Source organism: Ursus arctos, unplaced genomic scaffold (assembly GCF_023065955.2).
Source record: "Ursus arctos isolate Adak ecotype North America unplaced genomic scaffold, UrsArc2.0 scaffold_15, whole genome shotgun sequence".
Taxonomy (NCBI): domain Eukaryota; kingdom Metazoa; phylum Chordata; class Mammalia; order Carnivora; family Ursidae; genus Ursus; species Ursus arctos.
In genome coordinates, this window is record NW_026622819.1 from 30,031,621 (window position 1) to 30,057,218 (window position 25,598).

Sequence of the window (25,598 nt, forward strand, 5' to 3'; positions counted from 1 at the left end):
AGACATTGTAACATTTATCTTCCTCTATGGCAAAATCGGTTGTGAGAGTTTCTTGAAGGGGGAGGGCTAGTGTTGTGCAGATACTGTTTAGGATTTTTTTTTTTTTTTTTTTTTGCTTGTCTTACACTGACTTGCTTATTTCTGTTTAAGTGACAATTGACCTTTTTTTTCTTTGCCTCCCTGTCTCTCCCCCTCTTCTGCTGGATTTACTCTTTACTTGGCATTTATCTATTTTGTTTCACTTGAAAAAAAAATATGGAAGTGGCTAAGAAGGGACTCCTTCCATATTTTACAGTTGAGTCTCTGAAATAGAAACTACCCTTGAAAAAATGAAAGTAAGCTCTTCTGTAAATTCAGGTTGAATGCTTTCTGTAGCAGGGCCACGTTTAACAGCTCTGTGGTTTGCAAGAGCTCTCCAGTTCCCGCCCGCAGTTAAGGTGCATCTGCTTGGTAAACAGGAGATGTGGCAGAAAAACTCATTTGGATAAGTAAGTAGAAAGCGAGTTTCCTGACTTATTTATAAATATCGAGTGCTCCTGATTCAAGGGCAACCAGATGAGCAGGCAGAATGTGCTCACCTTCCAGACTGGTCCTGTCTCGGGGGCTCAGGCTGGGGGAGGGGACCAGGAAGCAGTAGAGACTGGCTGGGAAGTCTCATATCCAGCTTTCTTGCTTCTCCAGTCTCGTCTCTTCTATAAGGACATGTAATACTCCTTCTGAGAAGTCCTGCCACACAGTCTCTGTCCTCGACTAGAATTAGGATGTGACTCAGTAAAGAAAGCAGGCAAATAGTCACCCTTCTCTGTGAAGGTGACTTTCCGCTTAATCTGGAAACATTCATGGTGTGCTCGCTCTTTCTCTCCAAAGCAAGGATTTGAAGTTTTCTAGTTCTAGAAATATTTGAAAATCAGTAGCGTTAAAAAAAATCACTGAAGATACACATGCAGCCGTGACAGTACCCATTTCCATGACATCCATGACAATGTCCAATATCCATTTCTGCCATATACCTGACAGAACCCAAAATTCTCCTAGAAAACATTTTCTTTCTTCCTACCACCACCTATCTGGCCACATACCCAAATACATTTTGCCTTTTGAGACTCCAAAACCACAAAACCAGAGCATGGGCTCAATATATGGAAACGATTATTATTAGAAATATTAAGTAGCATGTTGAAGGGCTCACAGCCAGGAACTATGAGCACAGGGATGCACAGGCAGGTGTGTCTAGGGCTCCGAAGTCCAGAAAGGGTCTCATTCCTTTTTGTATCCCCACACCCCCTGGACCAGGGCCTGGCACCTTCAGGCTTCTTCTTTTTTATTTATTATTTTTTTTAAGATTTTATTTATTTATTTGACAGAGAGAAAGACAGCCAGCGAGAGAGGGAACCCAAGCAGGGGGAGTGGGAGAGGAAGAAGCAGGCTCCCAGCAGAGGAACTGATGTGGGGCTCGATCCCAGAACGCCGGGATCACGCCCTGAGCCGAAGGCAGATGCCCAACCGCTGTGCCACCCAGGCGCCCCACCTTCAGGCTTCTAATGCATATTTGGGGAAATAAAACTTGGCACTGAGCTGAATACTGTGAATAGCAATTTAAAAGAAATGGTGCCCTCAGCTGGAGTTTTTCTTTGTACCAAACTGCAGTGCCCATGTATTTGCAGGATGGGAGAAAGGGACTTAGGTACTAGAAGGAGAAAACCAGATGACAGCAGCATTTTCCAGCTTGAATTTTGCTCCTTTAACTTACTACCCTATCTCCAAGTTGCTGAAAACATCTTGTTTTCTACCTTGCTTCCTTGAGCACTTTTTTTTTTAATCCCCATGATTTCCTGCAATCCTCGAACAACCCCTGAGGCAATAGGCAGGAAGATAGCAGAATAAGGAGAGTTTGGGTGTTTTGGGGACAGTTGGATGATGGGAGCAGATGGGTCCTTCCCTGAACCCTCCCAAGGAGATCAGAGCTGCAGAGGACTCCAAACCTTAACACAAGATACATGAAGAAGTAATAGTACGAAAATTTGTTCCTGGGGCGCCAGGGTAGCTCAGTTGGCTAAGCGTCTGCTTTCGGCTCAGGTCATGATCCCAGGGCCCTGGAATCGAGCCCCGTGTCAGGCTCCCTGCTTAGTGGGGAGTCTGCTTCTCCCTCTCCCTATGCCCTTCCCCCAGCTCATGCTCACGCATGTGTGAGCTCTCTCTCTCTCTCTCAAATCAATCAATCAATCAATCTAAAAAAAATAAATTAGCTCCCCACATGTAAGAAAGTCTGTCTCCAGGGAAGAACTCTTATTCTGGACTTATTCCATATTTTGCAATTTATATTCTAGATCTATAATTTATTCTAGATTTATAACGAGAGATTACATTGCAGAGTAGTTAATAACACAGACTAGGAGGTCAGACTGCCTGGGTTTGAATCTTACTAGCTGTTTAACCTAGGGCAGGGTACAGATTCTCTGGGCTTTAGTTTGCTCACTTCTATCCTAGGGATCATAATGCCGTGTCATGGGGCCGTTGGACGATGCAACTAATCTCTGTAAGGCACTCTTAAAGTGTTTATAATGTAAGACAGTTTCCTATTTTTATACAGCAAGAGAAGCCTTAGAAATCATCTGGCCCGCCTCTCTCACTGCACTGGAGAGGAAACAGCAACCAAAAGATTAAAGCAATATCCTTCTTAGTCACAGAGACTTCTTATCTTGGATTTCATGGGGGAAAACCCATGAAACACACTAACCCAATGTCAAACTTCACATCCTGGTTTTAGTCTAGAAAATTTGGAAGGGGTCGATTTGGAATTGGAACGTAGTCTCTTAGCTGCCCACCCAGACCCAGGAGGCAGGACAGCGTCATGGTTAATAACCCAGGCTCTAGAATTATCGACTTGGGTGCAAATCTTGACTTTGCCATTTACTGGCTACATGACCTAACAAGTTTCTTAACCTCTCTGGGACTCAGTTTTCTTCATCTGTAAAATGAGAATAATAACAGTACCTATTTTTCCGCAGGGTTTTGTTCTTAAATCAGTATGAAATGGGTTAATGCATGTACATTATGTTCTAATTTTAAATCAATGTGACTGAAACAAATATCCTGCTGGATAACATAATGGAGTTACTAAGTTTGAGATTGCTTTATCCACAGTTTTAAACTTTTCATTGAACATCGAAAGATAGGGAAAGAAATAGTAATACGTTCTTATGTAGGACACTTTGAAGAAACAGGAATAGCCCCTGAGCTTACACTAACATGTCTGACAAATCAATAGCCCAAACTCTATCAATATGTAACCACTTACATGGCTGCTTGGCTTTAGAAGTTGTTTCATCATTATTATTGTCAGAAGTTTATTGGACAAACTTTTTAACACCCAGATTTGCCCTTAATCTTAACAGTAATAACTAGATTTCTTCCATAATGATAAGTATAGAAAGGCAAAAATGATTAAAATAATTTTTTTTAAAATTCTCCCATCCTGATTTCATTGTAGATTGAACAGCCATTCCATTTTCCAGGGTTCTTTTTACTTTTTAAAAAGTTAACAAGAGGGGTGCCTGCGTGGCTTAGTCAGTTAAGCATCCGACTCTTGGTTTTGGCTCAGGTCGTGATCTCAGGGTTGTGGGGTTGAGCCTCGTGCTCTGTGGGGAGTCTGCTTGAGATTCTCTCTCTCCCTCTCCCTCTGCTCCTTCCCTCTCTAGCGCACTTGCTGTCTCTCTCTCTCTGTCTCAAAGAAATAAATAAATCTTAAAAAAAAAATTAAAAAGAGTGTAGGAGCCATGTATCATTGTATGATAGAGTGAAAAGTCAGTCAACTCTAAGCATTGAAACTCCAAGCCCTATTGCCCCAGTTCTAGGGGTATCATATATCCCGACTTCCCAGTATAAGACAAGTTTATGCCTACTGTTCTGGAATAACTATTAATAACATTCACATTTACTCTCAACGTTGACCTGCTTTAAACATAAATTACATGGTGAATTTACCCAGTTCCTCACCAGGGCAACTACTGTCCTCAGTTTCTTATGTACATTTCTAAGCTGTGCATATACAAATATATATAAACACACACACACACACACACACACATCCTTCCTATCCCTACTTTTTGCACAAGTGGAAACTCCTGCTTTGCAGTCTTCTTTTTTCCAGAACTGATATTCAGTTTGCTACACACCCGCACAGCTGGATATATCATCAACAACCATTCTGATTGCTTGGTACCTTGTGCGACTCCAGCTGTTAAATATTTTCAATATTAACTCTGTTATTTTCCTTTATAATTGATCCATATCAGTGCATATTATTTGCACAAACTTTTTTAAAAGATAGATTTTATTTTATTTTTTATTTTTAGAACAGATTTAGATTTACAAAAGAACTGAGAAGATAGTACAGACAGTTGTCATATACTTTGCACCTCGTTTCTCCTTATTAACACTTGACATTGGTTTGCAGGACTTTTTAAACTTTTAATGACTTAAAGATTGGGCTCCTACTTATTCTTAAGAAGAGGTATTTTACATCTGGGAGACCTCAGAGTTCAGGATATTTAAGGCAAATCAAGCATTTCATCTCAAATTACTTAAGTTTCTCTTTCAAAGTCATCTGAAGCAATTCATTATTATTGCCATCTGTTATATACCTATATAATGTTTAAGTCCAAACTACTCCCATTCATTGCTCTATAATTACACAGATGTAATTGTAGAAATGCTCTTGATAGAAATGAATTTCCTTTAGCCCCCATATATTTTTCCTTCCTCAGAATTATGTATCTTCACTGACGTAAACTTATCACATTCGCCACAGCCCCTAGGAAGACGGCTGCTAGCAAAAAGGGCTTTGCTACATCCTCTGGGTTTCTAGTTAACAACTCTAGATTCCAGAAAATCTTTCTTTGTTTTTATTATTATTTGAAAATAATGGATCAAGTACATACTTAAACAAAGGCTGAGATGACATTTAAGACAGACATCAAGAAACTGTACACATTAAGAAAATGTTTCCCTTTGTACCAGTTTGTCTACATATTTTCATATGAAAAATTAAAAACACCCTATGACTGTTGTCGATAACAGGGTTTTGCTTGGTTTTGGATTTATTTTTAGAGTGCTCATACTTTTTTTAAAGATGTTATTTATTTATTTGAGAGAAAGAGAGAGAGAGTGAGCACAAGTTGGTAGGGGAGGAGCAGAGGAGAGGGAGAAGCAGACTCCCCCATGAGCAGGGAGCCCAACACGGGGCTCAGTTCCCATGACCTGAGCCGAAGGCAGACGGTTGACCAATTGAGCCACCCAGGCGCCCCTACACTGCTCATACTTTTAAATGTATATTGAATATTAGATTAATCCATGGTTTTCAATGAGAAGCACTTTTGGCAATGTCTGGAGAAAGCCTTGATTGAAATGACTGGCTGAGGGAATGCTCTTGGCATCCAGTGAGTAGAGGCCAGAGATACTGCTGAGCGCCCTACAACGCACAGGACAGCTCCTCAACAAAGCGTTATCGGTCCAAACAGTCCCCAGGTTGAGAAGCCCTGAGCTAATCTTACTGCTCCTGGATTATTGGGAATACCTTATCAGAAAGTCCACCTTTAATTTTTTGTAATAGAATATAATCTAAAATCTATAAATACCTAAAAAAAAAAAACAAAACAAACGAAAACCCTCAAACCCATAAATAATACAAAAAAAAACCCCCAAACCAACAACCATTAGAGATCGTTTTCAAAGTTCCATGTCTTTGAAAGTCTCATCTTTGTTAAGTTTCATTTATAAAGCACAAAAGAAATTAAAACAGCCACAAATCATGGGTAACTAATAGATTTAAAATAACTGAAGCCTCATTTTACCTCTGTAAGATGTGTTTGTGTTACTTTTGTAATTAAAGCATGAGGAGAGCAAACCACTCTTAGGGATGCTGTTATTCTCCCTATATAGGCCAGGGAAAAAGAGAAGAAAGTGCTTTGCACTGGATTGCATGTAATGCTTTTCATCATGAGGGAGACAGCAATTAATAATAGTTGACCCAAATTGGTTTGTTTCTTTCTTTCATCATTGATCAATTTTACTGTATGTACATTTTCTTTCTTATTATTATTGTTTCTTTTTTTACTGTAAAGTCATGTTTTACCCATGACTTATGGTCTGAATTGATGGTTCTTCTCATTGAATAAAATTAGTTCCGACCACTGCTGCCATTACCCGGACGATGGCATCAAAGGATAACAGGAGGTTGCAAGGAGGTGCATATGTAAAGGGAAAATGTCCCAGGAAGCCAGACCCAGGCCTGCCCAAGGCTTCAGAGACTGTAGTCAGAGTGAATGGAAGAGGGAAGAAGGCAGGTGAGGGCATGGTGCCGTACAAGAAAACCCAGCTTCTACCAGGGTCATGGGCCATGTTGCTCAAACCCATTCAGCAAAGGATTGATAAGAAGGTATAATAAAAAGACTGAGAAGATAGAAAGTTCTTTCTTAAGCCAAATAAGCTTGCCATCCTTGAGGTAGGAAGCAGGCTGGTGAAAATTTGTGATATACTCAAGCAGTTCAAACTTTCACAGGGCAATGGTATTCAACTTCACTGGTTTCTATTGACTAGATTAAAGAAAATAACATACGTTCCCCACAACCAAGTCCTCCTCCCCTTCTGAGTGGGCTCGCACGCACTCACACAAGAGTGATAAGTTGTCTTTTCTTTTTAAAGAGACTTAATCTCTACTCAATAAACTTGGAAAAAGGAATTGTTTTAATCTGAAAATGAGCTTTCTTAAAACCGTTTGTTGTCAGAAATTACATAATAAAACAATTTTCCTTGGTATTGGTTGTAAAGATAGAGTTAATGGAAGTTGGCTGAAAGTACAGTACTTGTGACAACTTCTCACAAAATGGCAGATGGCGGGTTGCACTAGAGATAATGAAACTGTGGTACACTTTTTTCATCCCCATTAACACTGTCTAAATATTTAGGTACTTAATGCACCATAATTTAAGTACTTACTGTGTATATTCTGTTTCCCCAACGAGATGTAAAAGCAGGAACCTAGATTTATTTTTCTTCCTCAAAAACAGTACCCCTCTGCCACCATCCATTCAAACAAGCACTTCCTAATGCCTGGCGCATTTCTTTCCATAATATCTATCCCACATATTATACTGGCTGATGGGCTGAATTTACTTGAATTTCACCATGACTAAGCACACAGATGATAGCTGGGGACATGATTTCCTTAGCTTCTTCAAGAGTGTTGAACCCGTCATGAATCTATTTTTAAGAGCTCTCTATCTAACAGGGTCTCTACCTCATTGCGAATGTGCTGTGATGGATTCCAGTTGGCTGAGCCTCTGAGGTTGGAGGGAGCACCAGGCCCCTCTTCAACAGGATGTGGGAACGTGCTTCTCACCGCAAATTGAGTTCTTAGGGCAAGATCAGGCTGCTGCAGACTGGGCAAGGGCACAGGGAGGAGGGGCTGGTGGCGGAAGCCACCTTACATTTTTCTCCGTGACTTGTAAAGGTGGAGCTGGAACTGCAGACAACCCAGCAGCCAGCCTTGTGTGCTGAGGTGTAATATAGTCAGAAGAAGACACCTGGCATGAGTGGGGTCTCTCTGGGAGCCATGTTGCTTGGCTCCCCTCAACACAGGTGAACTTGGCCATTGTCCTGCAGGAGGCTGGCCTAAGTGCCTTAACAGGAAACCTCTCTATCATTACTCCCTCTTGTATTACCTCAGGCACCTGTTCCTACTGTGTCCTCTCTTTTAGAGTGAATTGAAGTAGAAGAACAAGATAGTCCAGTGACTGTTAAAGCTCAGACTGTGATGGCCCATTTTCCAAATCCTGTGTCACCTTGGACTCTCAAGGTATATTGAACCATTAGGCTTTTGTGTGTACCTTCTGTCTTTAAAGACCAGGCTTGAAAATCACCATCTTTCTACAAATTAGAGCCTTTGAACCTCTTTCTGGTCATCCTACCAAATAGCTCCTGCACCAACACAGTTTTGACTCTGTCGTGGCTTCTGATGGCTTACGCAAAATGGATACGGAAGTTCAGTAAGACTTCCTATATGTTTCTGAAATTTCTTCTGCTATAAGGTTTTGACTCTTTGATGCTAATGGCATGGTGACAGGATGCAGAGAATAGAGAGTCTGATGCAGACAGATAGTCCCAACCATTCATTTTAGTTATTCCATTTTATAAAGTTTTTATAGCAGATTTAACTTACATTTGCTCACTGTGTAATTCACGTAGCCTGAGTTAACTAAATAAACCAAATTAGAGAATATTCTCTCAGGAATTTACATTTTGACCAACGAACTTGTAGATAATTAAAGTGTTTTCATAGATATCTTACTACTGGCTCATTTGGATCTTAAGATAATATTTAAGTATTGACAATTATGCAATATAAGTCCTTTCATTTTTCCCATGTCTTCTACTCTGTCATCTCAAAGAGATCTTAATTTCATCTACTATTTCTAGTGGTTATTCTATTTTTTTTTTAAATAGGCTCCACACTGGGACTTGACCTCATGACCCTGAGATCATGACCTGAGCTGAGATCAAGAGCCAGACACTTAACTGACTGAGCCACCCAGGTGCCCCTGGTTATTCTATTTTTACATATAAGTAGTATAAACCAGCCAAACGAAACTTACTTTGTTAAAAATATATGAAATTTGAAGTAAAAATGCTTGATGGTTGAGAAAGATGCTGTTTGACACAGGAAAAGTAAAATAGAAATGTTCTGCTTCCTTTTTTCTCAGCCTCCACATTCCCCCGAGCACAGACACAAACACAAACACACAGACATACACGGACACAGGAGCCTGGACAGTGAGTTCCTTCTCTACACTTGACAAGAAGTTAGAAACCGAAAGTATATGGCCAACATGGAGTGGCCTGAGGTAGGGAGATGAGGCCATCTGTGGGGTTTTCTAGAGACTTCCTTCCCAGCATGTGAAAGTTCTGTGAGAAGAGAACTACTCAGAAGAGGAAGGCGTTGGCAAGCTGATCAAGACAGGTTACATCAAGGGATCAACAGTGTGAACAGAGAAAGTAAAACTAGACATAAGAAGTGAAGGGTTATGGAAGTTTCCACAAAGACCTCACTCTACAGAATATGGCAATGTGAAGCCCTCCCTCCTATTCCCCCTCCCATTCCTGTTCCATCTCTCTTTTTGAACTTTGAAGAAAATGCATTCAGTATTTAGTAATCAGGAGTGAACTGTATAATCACCTCACACCTCTTACCTCACTTCTCTCTTATAAGTCACAATAACAAGACTCTGCCATGAGATGAGCAATTTCTCTCACCTTTGTCACCATGGGGCTCTTTAGGGCAGTTTGCACCCTTTCTCATTAAAATTGTGATGCTCTCAATTTCAAGCTCTTCACGATGTAGATCCTGCTCTTAACACCACCCCGCCCCCCACCAGCCCCTGACCCCTCATCTTTCCGAGGTGCTTCATGGCTTTAGCTGCTCTGTGTTTTCACTTATCTCTTCCTTCATACATTGCTTCATTTTCTTCTGAGAGTACTGCGGACTCCTTGCTAATGTGCCAGTGGTTCTAGTATGTGGCGCTTTGCCAATATCTAGTTTAAAATCTGTGCTTAATTAAGATAACTCATCTTAGGGTACAAATGACCTCAACACCCCCCCCCCAAACTGTGTACACTTGTATTGTTAGCAAAAAATTCTAGAGTTTGGCATTTTATATCTGTTACTAATTCTATTATTAGAACTAATAATCTCATTTAAAAAGATTTTATTTATTTATTTGAGAGAGAGACAGCACAAGCAGGGAGGAGGGGCAGAGGGAGAAGGAGAAGCAGGTTCCCTGCTGAGCAAGGAGCCTGATGCAGGGCTGCATCCTCAGGACCCTGGGATCATGACCTGAGCTGAAGGCAGATGCTTAACCAACTAAGCCACCCACGCACCCCTAATAATCTCATTTTTAAAAATTTATTTATTTGTCAGAGAGAAAGAAAGAGAGAAAGAGCACAAGTAGGGGGAATGGCAAGCCGAGGGAGAAGCAGGCTCCCTGCTGAGCACGGGGCCCAATGCAGGACTTGATCCCAGGATCCTGGGATCAAGTCCTGAAACAAAGGCAGGTGCTAACCAACTGAACCACCCAGGTGTCCCCTAATCATCTCATTTTAAATTTTTTTTAAAGATTTTATTTATTTATTCGACAGAGATAGAGACAGCCAGCGAGATAGAGAACACAGGCAGGGGGAGTGGGAGAGGAAGAAGCAGGCTCCCCGCGGAGGAGCCTGATGTGGGACTCAATCCCATAACGCCGGGATCACGCCCTGAGCTGAAGGCAGACGCTTAACCGCTGTGCCACCCAGGCGCCCCACCTAATCATCTCATTTTAAAGCAAAATCTCACACACAGTATCTTATTTGATCCTTCCAAAGCCTGGTTTATTCCTATTGTCAGAGAAGGATAAACTAAGCTCAAGCACCTGGTAGAAAAGAGACCTAAACTGAATTTTTCTACCTCTAAATCCCGTGTTTGCCACAATACACCATAGGAATCATGACTTTCTCTCCTTCTTGTATGGTTATGATTTTGAGTATGAATCCTCAGCTCATACAAGACAAATTTCTTATTCTGTTCCAAAAAGTTTTCCACCAATCCCTAATGATTTAATCATGGCAGGCAATGTGTTAACACTTGTTCTACCCACAGTTGTGATCATAGCAGATCTGAGATGAGCAAGGGTACAAAGCAAGACAGGGACGCAGGGCTCTAGGCCAATACATTCATTGACTTTATAATATCACAGGCAAGCTGAAGGGTGAGAGAAGGCAAAGACAAACAATTCTGCTTGCTTTATTTTTGCTGTTTGGTCTGTGTGTGTGGGCATGGGGGTGATATGTTTACATAGAGGAGTATATTAGGTCTCTTTTCCCTCCAAACAGCTGCTCCCTAGAGTCAGGGAGATGAATCATCCATCTGGCCATTCAGAGGCCTCGGGCACCATTATGGTTCATTCATTGTTCCCCTGGGATGGTGTTTATTATTCATCTGGCTGCAGAGGGAAGTTGAAGGGTGTGAACTGGTACAGCTAGGGAAGGAGGCTATGCTTTGGGAAGGCCCATGGCAAAAATCAGATTGATAGCAAAGAATTTATATAAAACAACTTCTGCCTGGATAAAAAAAGCAAAAAACAAAAACAACAAAACACCATTAACATCTATGGTTCAAAGAACAGAAATAAAAAATGAAACACACCAAAATCTCTTCTTGTTTTATAATTTTTAAAATAGTGTGGTTCTCCTAAAGAATAAAGATACTACAAAGAGAATCACCTATTATTTATATAAGTATATAAGTATTTCCTTTAATTAAAATATTTAACCATGCATTAGGATGGCTATTATTAAAAAAAAAAAAAAACACCAGAAAATAACAAATGTTGGTGGGAAATGTGGAGAAATCGAGCCTCGATGCCTTGCTGGCGAGAATGTAAAATGGTGCAGCCACTGTGGAAAACAGTATGGTGTTTCCTCAAAGACCAATTCAGCAATTCCACTTCTGGGTATATACCGCAAAGAAGTGAATGCAGGGCCTTAAACAGATATTTGTACACTCGTGTTCACAGTAGCATTATTCACTGTAGTCAAAGGTAGAAGCAACCCAAGTGTCAACGTGGAGGAGTGGATGAGGAAAATAGTGGTGTATACACACCATGGAATATTATTCAGTCTTCAAAAGGAAGGAAATTCTGATTCATGCTACAACATGGATGAGCCTCGAGGTCATTATGTTGAGTGAAGTAAACTAAGTGTCACAAAAAGACAAATATTGTATGACTCTACTAACTGAGGTACGTAGAGTAGTCAATTCATAAAGAATGAAAGTAAGATGGTGGTAACCAGGGGCTGAGGGGAGGAGGCCATGGGGAGTTATTGTTTAATGGGTACAGAATTTTAGTTGGGGGAAAATGAAAACATTCAGGAGATGGATGGCGTTAATGGTCGTACAACAGAGTGAATGTACTTATGGCCACAGAACTGTACAATTTTTTTTTTAAAGATTTTATTTATTTATTTGACAGAGAGAGCCAGCGAGAGAGGGAACACAAACAGGGGGAGTGGGAGAGGAAGAAGCAGGCTCATGGCAGAGGAGCCTGATGTGGGGCTCGATCCCAGAACGCTGGGATCACGCCCTGAGCTGAAGGCAGACGCTTAACGACTGTGCCACCCAGGTGCCCCAGAACTGTACATTTAAAAATGGTTAAAATGACAAATTTATTATGTTCTGTATATTTTACCATAAAAAATAGTAAAAATAGTCAAGCAGTATCTGAAAAATGAGTAAACAACTCACTGTAAATGATACAATTGCTTTGATATTGTTCCACAGTGAGATATTTTCTTTCTTTTTACCTCAGTTTTAGTGAAGGGAAGAGGAAAATGGAAGTGATTCAAAATGGTGGAAAAAATGATCTTTCAACAAGATCAAGCTTATATGTATACATTCTACGATCCAGACAAAACTGTGTTTGATTGAGAATATTTTTTAAAACTTTTAAAACATTTTAAATGACTTACATATAAATGTGGCAAAAACGTAACAAGGGACCAATGACAAATTTCTAATATAAATAAAAACATTAAAAAACTCCTTGAGAGGTATAAGCACACTTCACTGACTAAAGACATTTTTTGACTGATAGGTTAAATAAAGGTGTTCTGGATGGTCTCCTTCGAGGTGGGACAGGGAAAGCAGAGGGTTAGAAGCACAGGGTATGGTAGAATCACCTTGGGAAGATTTATTCAAGGGGCACATGATATGTAACCCATCCTATCCTGCTGAGCTCCTCTAAGGGTTTCTCTCTGGAGAATCATGATTTCTGCCAGCCATGAGGACAAATGGGAGCGTGTGGCATCCCATGGCATATTGGGATACCAAAATGATTAAAAACACTAATAATGAATTATCAGAAAGAGATATTAAGAGAACAATCCCATTTACAATAAAATACCTAGGAATAAGTTTAACCAAGGAGGTTTGAAACCTCTTTATATTGAAGAGTATGACAGTAGTGAAAGAAATTGAAGAAGACACAAATAAATGGAAAGATATTCCATGTTCATGAATTGGAAGAATTAATATCATTAAAATGTCCACACAACTCAAAGCAATATACAGATTCAATACAATCGCTATCAAAATTCCAATGGCATTTTTTCACAGAAATAGAACGAACAATGCTAAAATTTGTATGGAACCATAAAAAAAATAGCCAAAGCTATTTTGAGAAAGAACAAAGCTGGAGGAATTATGCTACCTGACTTCAAACTATTATAAAGGTATAGTAATGACAACAGTTTGGTATTGGCATAAAAACAGACACATAGAACAGAATAGAGAGCCCAGAAATAACCCATGTATATACGGTCAGTTAGTTTATGACCGAGGAGTCAAGAATATACAACAGGAAAAGAATAGTCTTTTCCATAAATGGTGTTGGGGAAATTGGACGGCCACATGCAAAAGAATGAAACTAGACCATTATCTTACACAATACATAAAAACGAACTCAAAACGGATTAAAGACTTGAATGTAACACCTGAAACCATAAAACTCCTAGAAGAAAACACAGGCAGTAAGACCTCCTTGATAGAGGTCTTAGCAATGACTTTTTGAATCTGACATCAAAGCAAAAGTAACAAAAGCAAAAATAAACACGTGGGACTCTTCAAATTAAAAAGCTTCTGCAAAGAACACCATCAACAAAATGAAAAGGCAACCTTTTCATTTCAAATGGGAGAAAATATGTGCAAGTCATACATTTGATAAGAGGCTAATAGCCTGAATATATAAAGAACTCATACAACTCAATAGCAACAAACAAACAAACAAACAAACAAACAAACCAATTTAAAGAATGGGCAGAAGATCTGAAGAGATATTTTTCTGAAGAAGACATACAGATGGCCAATAGACACATGAAAAGATGCTCAACATCACTAATCCACACGGAAATGCAAAGCAGAAGTACAGTGTGATATCTCCTCATACCTGTTAGAATATCTATTATTAAAAAAAAAAAAAAAACCCAAACCACCAAAACCACAAGAGATAACAAGTATTGGTATATACATAGAGAAAAAGGAAACTTTGTCCATTGTTGGTGGGAATGCAAACTAGTGCAGCCACTGTGGAAAATAGTATGGAGGTTCCTCAAAAATTAAAAACAGAACTACTGTATAATTCAGCAGTTCTTTCTGGGTATTTAATCTGAAGAAAGTGAAAACACTAACTTGAAAAGATACATGCACCCCGATGATCATTGCAGCGTTATTTCTAATAGCCAAGATATGGAAGCAACCTAAGTGTCCATCAGTGAATGAATAGATTAAAAAAACTATAGTATATATAACCAGTGAAATATTATTCAGCCACAAAAAAGAATGAAATTTTGCTCTTTGTGACAGCATAGATGGACCGCAGAGGTATTATGCTAAGTCAAATAAGTTAGGCAGAGAAAGACAAATACCATGTGATCTCTCTTATATGTGGAATCTAAAAATAAATAAAGTAAAAAGACCAAGCTCATCGATACAGAGACTAGATTGGTGGTTGCTAGAGGTGAAGGCTGGGGGATTGGAAGAGATGAGTGAACCGTCCTGGTTTTGGTTTTCTTTAGTTTAAATAAATTGAATTTTAAAAAAACAACAATAACCAAACACACACAGACAAGTGTACGCACGGGTCTCCCAGTGTGCCAGCAAGGCAACTCCCACCACACACAGAATGTGTTTTGATCACTTCTAGAACTCTCAGAACTCATCCTTACTACCCATACAAATAATCAACTGTGAGAAAATCCAATGGAAAGTACAATGAAGTTGAAGGGAAGGAACCTGAAAAAAAACAAAAAACCATTGGGATCCTTCTGCTCTTATCCTCACATCTTCATTGATCAACTCCTACTAAAGAATTATAGCAATTTAATGGCAAGGTTAAGCTAACTTTTGAGGGGTACCCTGATTCAGCATGGGGAAGTGGGATTGGGGTACAGAAGTTGGCTGCTTTTCTTTCTAAATTTTCTCTCTGTTGTCTATAACCACTATAGTGGGTTGAATGATAACCCCCTCTCCCCCTCAAAAAAAGATACGTTCATGTCTCAGAACCGGTGAATGTGATCTCATTTGGGAAAATGGTCTGTGGTAATTAAGGATCATCTGATGAGATCATCCTGGATTACCCAGATAGCACTAAATCCAGCGTCCAGTGTCCTTCTAAAATGCAGAAGGGAGAAAGATAAGAGAGGTGGAGAAGGCCATGTGAAGACAAAGACAGAGAACCGAGAGATGTAGCCATTAAGCCAAAGAATGCCTGGGCCCACCAGAAGCTGAAAGAGACAAGGAACGGATACTCCCCCAGGGCCTTTGGAGGGAGGATGGCCTTGTTAACACCTAGATTTCAGAATTCTGGCCTCCAAACTGTGAGAGAATACATTTCTGTTGTTGTAAGTGACCTCGTTTTGATAATTTGTTGCGGGAGCCACGGAAAACTAACATGCCCACCTTCACAAAAGTCCAAAACACCTTTGTGCTGTTTTTCTACGAAAGTCTAAGTGCCTGCATGGAAGAAGTCCACGATGAAGGGCACCAAGTTTTGTTGCATGATGACCTTTTCTCCCCCATCGTTTGTTATCACCCAAGAGCAGGCAGTCCTGCTGGGATTGTCCCTGGCTTGGAAAGACAGAGTGGGGAATGAGTTACAGGTAGCAGGTGAGCTGTAGGGGCTTTTAACCTGCTCATGGAAGAAAGGTCAGGCACTATGCTGACCAACACCCACGGCGTGGACTCAGCAATATTATTAGTAAAGCATATATTGAATTTATATACTTAATGGGTTTGCCTGTTTCTTGTCCATGTAAGGAGGTCTGTTAGCGAAAGTAGAAAAACAGGACAAGCCCTGAACGCTCCAAATCTATGACAGAAACCCCCCACCAGCTTCTGATGAGCTAACTTCAGTTTCTAAGACTTCCCGTTGGATTTTCATCTCTGCCCAAACACCTACGTATTTGGTGTATTCCTAGTGGTTGGATACAGAAATGATTCCAACCTCCACGTAGTTGACCCTGGGCCTTGATAAAAAGATGAAAATGGGTTAAGCAATTGCTTGCACTTAGCCTTCAGACCACTAGGTGTCAGTGTGACTGTTCTAGGAGGCTGCCATAACTTCGAAGAGTGAATTTCCCCCAGAAACCAGCTTTATCGAGCTCCCAGTCCAAAGAAGGGCCCTCTGGATTCGGGCAGGAGCTGGGGAGCATATGAAGCCCCTGGGAGTTAAATGGATGGAAATGACAAGCAGGCAACATAAATATGAGCCTTGAAAATAATTCCCCAAGAGAAGGAAAATCCTTCCCAGCCTTTTCTTTTTAAAACAGAAGGCTGACTTCTCCCAGCAGGTCTCCTGAATACACTGCAATTCCTTTGATATTCGTGATCACTTTTAATGGAGGATTTTTAAAGGTGTGGTTTTATTGGAAAGAACAATGTCTTCTTTTGCCCCTCACCTATCATTTATCATTAATTTCTTGGGTATTATAATATTCGAAGTTCGTGCCTTTTTGTATATGCACGTTAGTTTCGTCCACATGTAAATCTCTCCCGACAGTCCTGCAGCATGGACAGAAAAGCCACAGCCAGGACTTTGCCTTGTGTTCATAAACCTATCTATTTTTCTGCATGGGATAATCTCTAATGCCAAAATATTTAAAGTGGCAAATATTAATGATCTATGATTATGTATTAGTACACAGTAAGTTCATATAACTTTAGACTCACAACAGCTCTCTGAGGTAAGTACTACTACTACTCTTATTTTTTAGAGGAGGAAACTGAGGCACAGAGCGGTTACGCGGCTTGCGCAAAATACCACAGCTGCTAGGAGGCCCAGTAAGAGGCCCACGTTCTTCTCTGAATTACCTCATTATAACGTTAGTTAAAAGGGGGGTGGGGGGAGGCCTAGTGAATTCTTCAGAAGAGGCAGAAATTCATACACGAGGGTCAAAGGCTCCAACCCACTTTTGTTTTTAGTTACTGTCACTGTGAAAGTTTTCTCAGATCATTTGTAACCCTTTGTTATCGTTTGTCCCCATTTGCCAGGATTCCTTCTGAGAAGGCAGGTTGATGGCAGCTTCCTGCCCTTGGCCTGTGTAGAAATTTCCCATGAATCCCCACCCTCTGCCCCATCTTCAGGTTTGGGGTGGGGGCGGAATTGAAATTTGCTTCTCCTCATCAAAAGGCTGAGCACACACTCATCAGGAGCCAGGAAGAAAGAAATCATCTGTGCCCAATAGGACCACATTTCTGGTTCTGTTGCAAGACTTCACTTACCACCAACGACCCCAGAGGTTGGAACAGGAACGTGTGACAGGCCCTATTCCGTTACGAAACAGCCAGTGACAGACACATTTTTATCTGCTTATCACCCTTCTGGCTACAACAAGGCCACATCGGAGTGTCCGAGGTCCACCTCTTCTGCCATTTTCCAGCAGAACTGTCTGTTGGTTATTCCAGCAGGCACTATCTATGCTCCCGGCACCTGGAGTGGCACCTTTCCCTGCTGTAACAAGTTACAGTTTTATTTGAAAGAAGCTGTTACCCGAGTCCTGCAGAACAATGTGGCAGGCAGGATGGCCTCACTTAGTGAGTCTTTCCAGGCCCAGGGTCTGGGCCCCCCTCACTTGTGGTGTCGTGTCTGCTCAGCCTGCAGAGTCCAAGAACTGTGGCACTTTCAGACGCCTGGCAGGGTGATGGCCAGCGGCACGGTTGAGTGAGCCAGCCCTCCCTCCCCCTCGCTGGGCTGACTGAGACAAGTAAAGTTCTATTATGTCCTCAGGATATTGAGTAAGAAGGGGGAGAATAAGGGGAACTAAAAAGTGTCTGTTCAGCCTGGACACATCTGCTGACATTCCCACCAAGCATATGACATTTATAAGGGCAAAACACAAGCGAGGTTCTCCTGCCTGCCCCTCTGCCCCTGGCATACAAGGGGAGGAACCTAGAAGGCTTTGGGTCTGTAATCTGCCTGCACACTTGGGGCTGCCCACCTGCTGTCGATTCGGGAACTCCGCTCCAAGACGTGGACTACTTGGGGCTTACCTGTATCTGCCCCTGGGGAGGTGAAATGGGTGCTGGACTATATGAGCTGATGGGGTGCGGGTGGCAGAAAGCCCCGTGGTTTCACACTCGTCTGCTGTTGGTTACACTTTTCTTCAAACCCTGGAAAAACTGGAGTATTCAAATTATAGGCTATGGAGAGAGACTACCATTGGGACTAAGTGAGATTTTAACAAATTGTTGTTAAATTAAACACCTTATCTTCCTTTAATCAATCAATCAATCAACCAATCAATTCATCCCTCAGTCATAAACAGTAAGCACCCACTGTATGGGCCAAACACTATGCCGAGACTAGAATAGTGAACAAGACAAGGTTCTCCTTAGTGTTTATAATCTTGTAGTGGTCGTGTTAGACACCATCACTTTCCTCCCTGAAGAGTCTTTCTTCCCTTCTGCCACAGTAAGGATGTGTAAACCATGGCCCATGTGCCACATCTGGCCTATGGCTTGTCTCGCACAGCCTTTAAGCTAAGAATGGTTTTTACGTTTTTGAAGAGTTGCTAAAAAAAAAAAAAAATCACACAAACAAACAGAAACAACAAAGTACAACAACATGTGACAAAGATTGTATGTGGCCTAAAATATTTACTCTCTGGCCCTTTGCAGAAAAAGTTTGCCAATGCCTGTTTGATAGTAAGAGAATTCTTGTGTTTTAGCCAGACATGTGACTACACAGAAGAGAACATTTTCTAGCCCCTCTGGCCACGAGATGTGGTCATATGGTGAAGATTCGTCCAATGGGATCAAAGTAGAAGAGATTTATGCAGCTCCTGGGAAGTGCCCTGGACCTGGGTCCTAGCCTGCTTTCCCCTCCACACTGGCTGCAATGCCATGTGGGCCTGAGTCCCTGGGGTTCACTGATGACTAGGGCAATGCTTAGGGATGGCAGAGCTGGCAGACAGAAGGAGCCTGGGTCTTGGCCCCAGGAAGCAACTCTACTGTCCTTGGATTTTGCTAGATGTTATGAGGGAGGGAAAGGAAGAAAGAGAAGAAATATTAATTTTTTAAAACCAGTCTTATGTTTGTTTCTTCTCTTTCCCACCAACCTCCCTCTGATGCCAAAGAAAAGATCCCAAAGCCAGAACATGCCTTCATGAAATGCATCTCCCCTCTTCTCCTTTACCTGGTTAATTCCTGATCAAGCCCCGAAGCACAGTGTTGATGTCGCCTCCTTCTGACCTCAATCCCTCAAGACGGAGCAAGGTGTCTTTGCTCTGGCTTCCGAGGTATCTTTTAGTTGCTGGAGACAAGTCTGTTTCTCGCACTAGACCTTGAGCTCTTTAAGCGTGAGGACTATGGCTCATTTGTCTTGGATCCGTCGTTCCTAATACAGTGCCTGGCACGCAGAAGGCACTTTATAAACATTGTTGAGTGAATTAATTTATTGGCCAAGGGCAGCTTCCTGCTTTGTGGAACAGTTATTGTTTTTTACATATTTTTCCCCCAGAAAAGGGAAATTCAGCAATTTACACCTCTGAGGGATAGAAATAAATTTTGCTATCCAAAATGGGGGACAAGACATGTACATAGTTACAAAGAATATATTTTAAAATTTGAGTGTTTAAATTGAGTGGTAGCTATGCTTGTTAGTAGTACCCTGAAAAGTTTGCAAATTTAACAAAAATAAGTAAAAGCTATGGGATGAGTTTGGTAAAATAAAGAAGTGCTCCTAAAATCAATGAAAATGTAGATACCTTACCCAAATCTTTCTTACATTGAGCTGATCTTATTATTACATAGTAATAAACACTCGATTTTTTTCTATTTTTACAATTCCTCATAAAGAAAGAGATACAATAATTTATTATTTGATAACAACATGATAATGATGATAAAAATTCCTTTTGGTTCTCCCCGTGCTCCTCTATGTTATGAGGCTTATAATCAATAAATGCAAAAGTAAAAGCATTGTTTCTGGCACAAGCCTATTTTACTGTATGCTCTGGACACATGCAACCATTCTTTGAAGCAGCAGATTAACACAGGACTTTAAAGTCACTGTATAGCAGTAGTATTTTTTCCCCTTCATTTGGAGGAAAGAATACAAAATATGAGAGGCTTATTTTTCTTCACTATAATCCCTCTTGAGATGGTGTTAACAGAAGGTGGAGTTGGAAAGAAATACTTGCATTGTATTTTTTAAGGAAATCAATAATCTAATATTGGGTTATTATTCGGCCATCTACTTTTCATTATTTTTGTAGCTTCTCACTAAAGCTTGTCATAAATTATGAGGAAACCTGAGCAATCACATAAAATAAAGTCATTCAAAGGTTTCTTAGCTCAAATACCAGCTCTTGCATTACATCTGCTGCAGAATTATAGCCAACACCTCAATGCTTCTGGGTATTTTATGAAATGCTGAGGACTCTCCCCTCCCCCAGCAAGAGCAATTCTAAGAAAATGATGAAGCTCTCGATGAATAGCTCATTCTTTGTGGACTTGAATACCGGGCTTTTTCTTACGCATGATGTGCAGAGCTATTGTGCCACGCACGGGAGTAAAATACCGTAGGGTGAAGAGTAGTGCGCTGGGGGGTTCTGTAGCGGGATGGAGGAAGGCAGCTTTCTCAGCTCATGGCTACTGGCATCCGTACCTGTTTAGGATGTCAGAATTTCTGTCTTTACAATCCAGGCAGCTGCTTCTACTATCCCTCTCTTGCCCCATCCTCACGTCTACCCCAGGTTGAGAAGTCTCACCCTGTTTCTGTACGGTCCGGATCATTACTACTTGCGGCACGGGACTGCTTCTACCTAAGGCTGTCAGTATGCTCGCTTTTCTGTTCTCGAAATTAAATATCGCACTATTGTTCTTGTGCTCTAGCAATTATAACACTCATCTCCTCTCAATTAAAAAAAAATGACAGTTAACCTTCTAGTTCTTCAAGTAGAGACATGAAGCCAATGGCCAGTCGAGCCACCCTTCCAGGACAGGCGGTGCTGTGCCATTCAAAGGTCCCGGGGACTTGTCCAGAAAACAGATCATGAATGTGTGTGCGAGGGAAAACGATTTGGCCTCAAGTTAGGGCTTAGCACCGTCCTGCTGGCTTCCGTTTCCATGAGGATCTGGAGGCAGTGTGGAGACAGATCAGGCGGGCTTCCGCCGTCTGCTTGCCCAGCAAGGGAGCGCATTTGGCAGGAGAGCCCAAGCTTTGCCACTGCTTGGGACTAACGAGCAGCAGATAAAGCACAACCGAATCCACACCTTCCCGAAACTCGCCATTGCCCTGCTGACAATGTCCAGTTGTCAGGAGCTTTGTCGTGAAGCCAATCACAGCCTGCTCACAGGTTATGCGCAGTGTGTGTTCGTAGCGAGAGTTCACGATCTGCTGTCATAAACTACCCAGTGCCCAGGCCCGCTGGTAACAGGGTGACAACGGATCATGTAGAGAGCAGCCAAGAAACACGTTCTGCTTAGTTTCTTTCACTTGAACAGCTACTTCCCCTTCCTCCCCTCATAACTCTCACCCACAAATCAGAGAAACAGTACAACCTGCAAGGGGCGGGACGGGCTCCAGGTTCAAGTGTAAAAAAAAAAAAAAAAAAAAAAAAGGCTGGTTTTTCTCTACTTTCCTCCACCCTTATCTCCTCCTGAGCCCACCCTCCTTCCTCCAACCACCCTTTCTTTTTGCTTCTCAAGAAAGCAGAAAACTAGCTGATTGACACAAAAGTTTTCCAACTCGCAGCTTCTTAGATTCTACAAACACACACAAAGTAAGAAACGGTACGAGGACTTGCACAACTTCCAGCGGTTCTGCTATGTGGGGTTTTGTTACTGGCACGACCTTTGGAAAGAGGCCAGTGATCTTTGAGAAGTGGCCATGCAAGGCCCACGCCCGTGTCTGCCCTTCTCCTCCTGGAAGCTCTCCTTTCTGGAGTTTTCGTCATGCAGGAGAGTGGTCACTCAAGGTTTCTGATCGTGTATTGCTGGCAGTAAAATACATTTGAGCCTGCAGCCTAATATGGGGATATCTTCTAGTGAGCCTTACCTAACTACCTACCTATGCATCTACACACACACGCATATTACTTTGCAAATATTCTTTATCCATTGTAAAATGTACACAAAAATAGAAAAGGTGAGATTTGAAACATAGAATCTTTCTAACAATTTCCCTTCATGTCCAACAAACTGTCTTCAGCCTTCTTCTGTTGGATTCACTCCACTTGGGAGACCACCATTGAAAAGAGTGGAGAGAGACCACCAATGCGCTAGAAGTAAGCAAAAGGCACAGGGATGTCAACAAAACCATGGTGTTCCCTACTGGCTGGTCCCACCCATGCAAGTGGGTTACGAGTTCTTTCTTGAGCGTGCAAGTGCCCCCAAGCCTTCTGTCTGATCTAAAGCAGGTCTCCTGCACCAATCTGCCCCAGCTGCATTGTCTCTACTGGGTCCGCGTGTTCAGTTCTGAGGTATTTGCTGTTGCTCTCCTGACCTGGTAACCACCTAAGGGTCATCTTCCCCAGAATGTCCAACAGGCATTGCAGACACTCATTCACATGAGACTGAATGGGAAGCTGAGAATCAGCTTTAGTCTTGCTTGTCTGACTCCTGTGTTCACATCCGCCAAGACGTGTCCTATTGCTTCTGTGTCTCAAGGGTCTTTTGAATCCCACCTGCCCATCCTCCCCAGTGCATTGCCTTCATCACTTGCTGCCTCTTTCATTGCAATGGCTTCTTATGAAATTGTTCTGCCTCTAATCCTTTCTTCCCAGAGCTGTCAAGCATGGTCTTTCTCTGATCAACCGGATCATGTCTCCCGAAAGCCCTCCAGTGGCTCTCCAACCCTTCAGGGAGCAAAAATCAAAACTCCTTCACAGAGCATCTGAGGCTTTCCTCCATCAGTCCTGGCCACATCACATTCCCCAGCTGCAAGAGGCATAGTTTCTGCTACTCTCATTTCCATACCTTCTTCCCCTTCCTCTTCTCCTGGGGTGACCCAATCTTCTTTCAACTCCACTCAGAGATTACCAGTCCACCAAAGCCTTCTCTGACCCTCCCTCTGAGGCGTTCAGAGTACTCACTGCATCAGGTGATAACGTATAATGTCGAGGTTCACTCGAACTTGCCAGAGGTAGGGCTCAATTCGTAATTTTTCTGAGTCTTTAGAATAGTAGTCCTCAAAGTTTAGTGTTCAGAAGAATAAGCGGAGGTGTTTTTATTTATTTTTTATTTTATTTTTTTAAAAGATTTTATTTATTTATTCGACAGAGATAGAGACAGCCAGCGAGAGAGGGAACACAAGCAGGGGGAGTGGGAGAGGAAGAAGCAGGCTCACAGCAGAAGAAGCCTGATGTGGGGCTCGATCCCATAACACCGGGATCACGCCCTGAGCCGAAGGCAGACGCTTTAACCGCTGTGCCACCCAGGCGCTCCCTCGGAGGTGTTTTTAAAGTGTGCTTCCAGACTGAGTAGGTTTAGGGTAGAACCCAGCAATCGCGCTTTGTAGCTGCTTCCTCTCCCAGGTGATTCTCATCTAATTCATCCTTGGAGTTTAGCAGTGTCAGTGCTAAGGCCTGTCGATAACTAGCAATGAAAGAAGGAATTCTCTTTCTCATCTTTCCATGCCTACTAAGCAAATGCACGGATGCGAGCTGAGGCAAAGACTGTATTGATGATTGATTATGCTTTTGGAAATGGGGCTTTGGATGGACCGCATCTGGGTGCAGAGATACACGTCACAGCATGCATCTGGCCTGTGGACCTGGTCTTGTTGCCTGCGTGTGTGAGGATGTGTACACACACATACGCAAATTCATATAAGTCATATTTATTAGCAAAACATAAAAGGTAGGGGAACTCTTCCAGATTAAAAGATGCCGAAGGGATATAATAAAATGCAATATGTACAGCTTGGTTGGATCCTGGTTTGAACAAAAAAAATTATAGGATAATTTTGGGACAACTGGGGAAATTTGAATATGGGCAACTAAATGATAAAGAAATTTTTACTTTTCTTAGGTGTGATAATGGTATTATGGTTAAAATGGAGCCTGCCCTTGTTCTTAGAAGATACATGCTTACATTCTGAGGGATGATTGTCATAATTTGCACAACTTACTTTCAAATGGTTCAGAAAATCATTTATACATATACATATAATGTGGCCAAGTGATAACAATTCGGTGAATTTAACTGGAAGGGAATATAGTTGCTTGCTGTACTATTGCTTAAGCTTTTCTGTAGATTTAAAACTCTAAATATAAAAACCATGGGGAAATGTAAAAGCTAGAGCGATTTCACGTAAACATTCAGATTTGTGGCTTTCTTTGTGAAGTCTGATTTCTCAGTGCAACAATTAGCTGGAACTTCGCCTGGCTTCCATAATTTGCTGTAACCACTTGGCTCAGTGAAATCATGTGCCTGGCCCCAGAAAGCATTTGATTTGCAACCCAAGAGCCCTTGAAATTCAGCTGGATTTTTTTCATACAATTGTTTCTCTCCTTCTCTCTCTCTCTCTCTCTTTTTAGGATTGTTTCTCTTGACTCCAGTAAGACTGACCCAAAGTGCCTTTTGCTGGGGAAGGTCTTTTACCTTGAGAAGCCCACACAGGAACCAGAAAACAGAAGTCTTGAGCTAGCCATGTAGGCTATGTCTGCTCTTGACCCACAAAAGCCTAGTGCCTCTCTTCCAGCCACCATAACCAGATCTGGATGAGGGGAAAGATCCAGTCAGTGGCAATGGGTGACTCAACCGGAGCGGTCATTAGCTTCAGCTTCTAGGGTTTGGGGTCCTGATCACACAAGTCAGGATGAGCAGAACTGACCTTTGCTGGGACACTAGAAAGCAACCTCAGAAGAGTCGCAGTGAAATCGTGATAGAGACTGTCACTGGAAGCCAAAATGGGAGAGGGGGAATGATGACTGATTTCAACTCTGTATCTACGCTTTATTCATTTCGTATTAGAAAACACTTCAAACAGATAGGACAAAATTCTTGGTGATGGGCCCACTGGTGATTGTTATATATTTCTTTGTGCTTTTTAAAAAAATATTTTAAAAATTTCTCAAAAATAACAAATCCAAATGTTGCTTCTGCCTCCCAAGGGATAGAAAGATCTCCACAAGTGCTCCACGCCATGGACATGCCAACTTTGGAAATACCATCACCTCCAGCAATGTGCTGCCGTCTTCTGTCAAGAACCAAAGGAGGGGAAATAGAATCATAAGCCTCCAGTTTTCCTTAATACTAAGGGCCACAGATTTTAATTTTAAATCACCAGGGTCAACATTTTTTGATGTGGTATTTCCCCTTAATTCCCCAGCCACTAAAAAAAGGGGCTAGCAAAGGAAACTACAAGACAAAAAAATGTATGAGATCTTTTTTTATATATGATATAATTTCCCTTCTCCCCCTCTCTCTCTCTTTCTTTTTTGACTCTGGAAGCTAATAAAGCAAGATCCCTCACTTATGATGTAATGTTCTCTCTCTCTTTTATTTTGGA

General features: G+C 41.6%; 1 protein-coding gene across 3 annotated transcripts in view; it reads right to left on the bottom strand.

The window, feature by feature from the left end:
• Positions 1-25,598, bottom strand: part of FYB1 (FYN binding protein 1) — a 153,644-nt gene that overhangs the window by 93,908 nt on the left and 34,138 nt on the right. The gene's annotated exons all lie outside the window — the stretch shown is intronic.